This window comes from Harpia harpyja, chromosome 7, assembly GCF_026419915.1.
Source record: "Harpia harpyja isolate bHarHar1 chromosome 7, bHarHar1 primary haplotype, whole genome shotgun sequence".
NCBI lineage: Eukaryota > Metazoa > Chordata > Aves > Accipitriformes > Accipitridae > Harpia > Harpia harpyja.
Window position 1 is genome coordinate 21,927,675 of NC_068946.1, and position 6,762 is coordinate 21,934,436.

The following is a 6,762-nucleotide window of genomic DNA, read 5'->3' on the forward strand; positions in this document are numbered from 1 at the left end:
ACATTTCTCATGAGAAATAGGTGTGTGAGAGGAAAAAAACAGGTAAACCCACTAGTTGCAATATCAGAAGAGGGGAAGTGGGTCATGAACTGACCCGACCCATTATATTATGTTACTTGGGACAGGACACCTACCAGTTCTGAACCATCACTCCCACTGATCTTATCTATGAACTTTTGAGGCACCTCTCAGAGTTCTCTCCCATTAAAGATAACCACCTCTCTTTAGAAATATTTTTTAAAGTAATTAATGAAAATACTGAAAAAATAGGAATCTATGCTAGCTTTCTGAATTGCATCTGGAAAAGTAGTGCAGACAGTTAATCCTAATGAACTAATGCAAAAAAAGTACTATTTTTCTCCATGAGTTCCAAGTTTTTACAATGAGACTTTTCCCAAAGGCACTAAAAGCTGCACCAAGACCCCAGTCTCTTTGGCCTGCTTTCTTCCAGTCACCAGGCATGTAATTCACTGCTGGGCCCTGTTCTTGCTGGTTTCAACAGGAATGGGATGGGATTTAAAAAAGAGTGATTATCAGTAGTAGGGAAGTAACACAAGTCAGATGAAAACTGAACAGTAAAGCTTACAATCTGTTGCTTTGTGGTTGGAAATGCTAAAAGCAGAACACTGTTTACACACAGTAATGCATAGTTACAGCTGGTTTGTATCAGAGAAAAGGTGGTGAACATTTGTTAGACTACAAGCACAGTTTCTAAAAGACTGAGAGTCACTCCTTTCAATCCAGAATCTTTTTGTAAATATTGCAGTACTCACCTTCCCTAGCTGGACAAAGCTTGGCCTCCTTTGCTAGTGGTAAGGGGGAAAAAAAAGAAAAAAAAAAAAAATCTTCAAAGACATTATAGAACAGGAAACACTAGAGATTCAGCCGCTGCTTGAGGTAAACAAGCTCACCAGGCTCATTTGACCCTCACTCCCCTCAAACTGTATCCTTCCTTCCCAACAGCCACTATTTAAAGAGAACAAAACCTTGAAGCAAGATCTTCACACAAAATAATATATTCTTAAAGTATGCCTATCTTTTTACAGCAGATTCTCTGCACAGAACAGTTTCAGTTTAGAAAAAAGTTAAAGACGCAGGCTCAGTTTTGCTTACCAGGGTATCTTTGGAACAGTCAACATCTGTTTAGGAAGTTATGAGTTGCTCTGTTTTCATTTTTGTGGAAAGAAAAAAATGTCCAGCAGTAGCCAATGCCTTATCAATAAAGTAACTTGAAGTCATTTAGTGTCACAGCTGATTATGAAGGGCTTACTCTCATTTATTTCAGAGCTTCCTTTTGTTACCACAATAGTAGAGAGATACCAGAACATAAAACCAGCGTTGCACCTCTACATCTGGCTGGCAGTAATAAATAAATGGAATATTTATAATGGAATCCAATAAAAAACGGAATTTGACTGGCAATGCCATTGCCATCACAGAAGTGTACAATACATAGTATCTATTTGTCACTGAGCAAAAACAAGCTGTAAAATCCACGTGGATTAACACTCTCTCTATTGGGTCAATCTAGAAGATACTCCCAGCACTTTATCTACCAGGTACTTGCTTGCCCACTTGAAGCCCTGACTCTTCTATGATTGTATTGGTGTAAGGCACATACAGATGCATAAAATGCAGATGACGCACAGCTTTTAAAAACTGCCATATGGGACAACACATACATAGGACCATATCCAGGTCCCATGCAGAGGCTAAGAAAACTATTCGCAACCTGCATGCAAAAGCACAGCTGTACTTGTATGGAGTTCAGTTGGTACCACATCTCCAGAGAACGTCCCTTCCAAAGGGAAAGGCACAATCCAGTGAATGAAGAAAAGGTCAAGCACATCCACACCACCATAAGGTGATCTTCTGCTGGCCTTCGATGTTACAGTTTTTCCTATTTCCATAAAAGGAAGATATTATTAACCACTAGAAATGGCCAGAAAACAAAGCCTATTCCCCTTTTTTTGCCCTTAAAAAAATAATCCAGAAATTCATAAAACAGGAATAAATTTCAGTGAAATCCATGTTGGCAAATTCTAACGTGAATTCTCCACTTTGTTTACTTGCAAGGCTTTTCACCATGTCATTAATTCCCTACTAGGTAACTGATATCTCCTTATAACAAAATGTTGCTAACAAAAATTCCAACCAGCTCTATTGACAAACTAAATATACTACAAAGATCTGAGTACTTACTTGCCAATATTTCCACGACACTTAAAGAACTTATAAAATCAAACTATTATGGGATGACATTACAATCAAGAACTCTGTAGTATTAAATATTCTTATAACCCCCAAAAGAGAACAGTACATTCAAAATTAACTATTTAAAATTAAACTGAAAGTATACTAATTACTCTGTTTCACAATTTACCAGAGACCAAAGCATACAAAGAGATGAAATTATTTAAAAGGCTAACTTCGGAATTGCTATCAAAATTCAAATTTCCATTTACAAAACTGGCCTCTACTCATTCCTGCCATATGCTACTTAGTCCTTCAATTTAGAGATGTCTCAAAAGAAAACTTCTTTGAAAAAATGATTAAATGATTTACATATGTTTTAAATAAAAAATACTAGCTGAAATACTTTTGTTATGATGTTTTGCACCACAAGCTGCTGGTCCATTATGATCTCAGTAAGAAAGGTTCTCACAAAATTAACGTTATTCCAGCCAAAACCAGGACAGTAAATTATCATTTAAAATGCTATTTTTAAGGGCTAACACTGTAAGGAGAGAGTAGTACAGATAATCTTGAATCCCTTTAGATGGTGGGAACCGCTGGTGGTGTAACATCAAACAGGCCTACGGTCCATGTGGAGCATGCTGGGCAAACCCCCTCCATAGAAGAGATTCTCCCCTTCCAGTGATGAAGATCCTACCATAGGATATTCTTACAAGAAAACCACTCTGTTGGTTATTTCCACTGTCAAACAGAGGGGATATTCTCACAAGAACTTCTTGCTGCATTCTTAAAGGCAAGGCCACACAGGTAGCATAGCCACTGGCACCGACTGGGAGCTGCCTGCAGGCTCCTCTGTCACGGTGAGCTGGCTGTGTTCATCCTGTGGCCGATCTGTGAGACACCAGACAGGCCCGAAGGCCAAGCCGTACACGCAGCACAGCACTGCACAGCACGGGCCTGGGCATACTCAAGATAATTGTACCGTGGATCTCCAACTCCTTGGTGTACAACAGTCTTCCGGTCAGGATCACTACTAGATTTGGTAACAGGTATTAAGATGAGCAATTGCCATTTAATTCTTTCTATGCTTTTTCCTTTTGATGACATGTTGAAGTTCTCACGGTCTCATACAAGATGCCATCATCTGTTGACCACTGCTAAGGAAACAGAGTATGCTACACAACGGAGTCACTGTAGGTCACCACCTTCCCTTTGACTGTAGCAGATGCAGAAGCAGAACACAGGCGTGCCGTTTATGGTAAGACTGGGTTGGAACAGAGATCTCTAAGGGACACCACAGCTCAAGCAAGTTCCACTTTCCTAGTAGACTGGGCTTTAAATACGGAGTTCTTAATGTTGCAGTCATGCTTCTAGCACCCTCTAGTGTTCACGGCAGCTATGAATCGTTATTATAGCGGGGACATGATCTCATCACAAACCAATCCTCCTCTCTAGGAATAGCTGCTTTCCCAACCTGAAAAAGAAAACTACTGATGTTCTCCACTGTAGGAGCTTCCCACAACAGCATGTGTCCCTGTCACATACCGGGTTGTAATCTCTGTCGTGTTACATTTCCTTTCAGTAAATAAATGAGATGCTAGTTTTCATGTACCACAGAATGGAAAACGATGTAATTTCCCCTCAAATAAATGTATTCCCCAAACTGGAAATTAACATATGAATTCACCGCCTTTGCTTTAAGCAAGTTTACACAGGCAAATAGTAATCAATTATTTGAGTCAGTCACATCACCTCCTAAATGATGTGGTTATAGAAACGAGCAGCCTTTCTTGTCTCTTATTTCATTACAGAAGACTGCAAGGCATAAATTTCAGAACCCTCTTGTACTCTTTGTAATCCCCAAGATAGTCGAGAAAAACAACCACAAAATGGAAGACCTGTCACTATCAGTGATTTTTTTCTATTATTTTGATTTACGATGACAGAAAGACATTCAAGACCAACACTGGAGTTTACAAACAGATGAAATTTTGAAATGTACCAGATACATTGCCCTCATGCTGAAATTTCAGCCAACAGGGATCTCAATGTTAAAGCAGCATGCAGGGGACAGAAGGGAGCTGATCACAGCTCTCTTTGAGCAGCCTTCAGAACAGACAATGATACGTAGCTATATATTCTATTAAGCTGCAAGGTTGAGATGAAAGGAGGTCCAAGAAAGTAAGAGATCTGCTGAAAAGAAAAAGTCGAATGTAAAATATAATTAACATTTCAAAACAGATTTTGTCCTAAATTGTATTACTGACTTCATGAATTACAATGGTACAGTAGTGTATCACACCCTGCCTTAAGGAGCTGTCATTCTGCTCCCTTGAAGTCAGAGCTGTGGCTTTTTCCTGATCACTCTTATACTGCATTATTTATATGGGCTTTCACAAATGTTTGAACAGTTAAGAAATTTACAATCTAGACACAGTACATAAACCTAACTAGTAACATTTGTGTAGAAATAACTTGCCTCTTTGCCTGGAAGGATTTCCTTCTAAGTTTATAACATATTCAAAAGTAATTCTATTTTAATCTGTGACATTAAAAATAAATGTTTCAGAACTACAAATGCATTCTCTCCAATTAGTTTACCTAGAACTACTTACACAGTCACACAGTGAATTCTAAATGCAAACAAATCTTTGGCCCATACATAGACTATTTGCTCGATTCATTGCAATACATAAAAAAAAAAAAAAGTTGTAAAAATTACACCTTGTACTACTTACAATCACTTCTGAAAGAGTCACAAATTAATTCCTCCTAAATAACCATCAGGCTGAACACACTAGAATTCTTACTGAATCAAAACATTACAAAACATTACTTTGGGAAAGACAAAGGCAAATTTCTTCAGACTTACACAAACATATTAATTTTATATACTGAAAATGTAAATTTAAACAAATAAATCAGAAAACCATACAAAGCCCCCACTTCAACCAAACTAAAACAAACAACAGGTTAGATTAGTTTTGTTCCTTACTCACTTGAATACCACAAACCAGATACTTTCAGTATCTCCTACTAACCCAGCCCCCCAAAACTGCTACAGGTAAGTAAGTTTTGGTTCTTTATACACCTGTGCACCAAGCCACATTTTCCCCACTTAACAATACAGGTTATGACACTGAACTAAAAGGCTAAGTGCATTTAAAAAAACAATTAAGAAAAAAAAAAAAGTTTTGTTTAACACACACAGGACTGCTAGTAAATTTATGGCAACCATTTTAACTTTGAATCCAAAAATCTTTTAGACTTCTTTTAAAAAGAAACTCTGGGAAAATACTATCAGTTGTTTCATGAAGTGAGACCTGACCATAAGCTGTATACATAACCTTACATTCATAAATATGAGACAAGGTTTTCAGGATCAAATTTCTTTATTCATAACATCATAGTAGAAAGACACTCAAATGGATGAAAAATATAGCAATACAAAGTTTAAATTAAAAAAAGAGAGAAAGGAGTAGACAAGAAACATATAGCATAGGGTCAGAGCAAAGATAGATAAAACAAACCATATGCTGCCAGTACCAGTGCAGAACAGTTCCCCCACAGCACAGTAACCACTTTCAGCACTTGGTTTCTCTGCTTCCAGCAGCACAAGTAAATTCGTATTTTCCTCCCCATGCTTAAGCATTAGAACCCCGTAATGCAGCTACAATTGATGTGATTTCAGTAGTAAAAGACCATTTGCTAGTTATGATATACAGGTTTTTTTCCATCTATAGATGCACTGTCTAATTGTTCTAAGTAATGCTGTCCAAAGATACTAGTAGCACTATTCTAAATATGGAACCTTACAGTGAATTGGATTGTGTCACTACAGTAAACCTGGTATTTACCCTCCTAGTTTGGGGGCAGTCTTCAGTTCTACATGGTTTATTATCTTCAAAGCTCAGGACCGACTTCTTAAAATGATAAAATGAAATGTGCATTACAACAGTATAATAAAAGCATATGCATTAAGATGCACAAGATATTTGCCTTTCCTCTTCTTCAAGAGGAAAGCTAAACAGGCCAAGTTTCTGGGTTTTAACTACACTTGACTAGATTCAATGTAGACTCAGACTAAAGAGATAAGAAGACTTTTTCCATTTACATAATTAATGTGGATTAAATTTAAGGGGCTATCTTCTCCTAGAGACCTTGCTTCCCCCCACCCCTCCCGGGCTAGAACTCTGGCTTTACTCAGTATCTGTGGCTCAGAACTCGGTCATGTCATACTGTCCCACACAGGAAGAACATTAGAGTGCATCTGCCTTCACTTTCTAAAATACTCACCAGAATGAGAGAATGACACAGCTGCTAAGCCCAACAGCTGTAATTAGGCAGAACTTGTAAATTCTGCTCTCAGCTCCAGAAAGTGCATACTGTTTAACTGTTAAAGCATTTGAGATTAGGAGCCAAGTTTCCAGATGCATTATGCTCTCTCACACCCATACCCAGTTCCCTACAACCACAATACTCCAATGCGTACGCTAATCTGCCCATGTGATCCTCACTTAACCTCCAAACTAGAACTAAATCAGCAATTATGAAAAGCACATAACT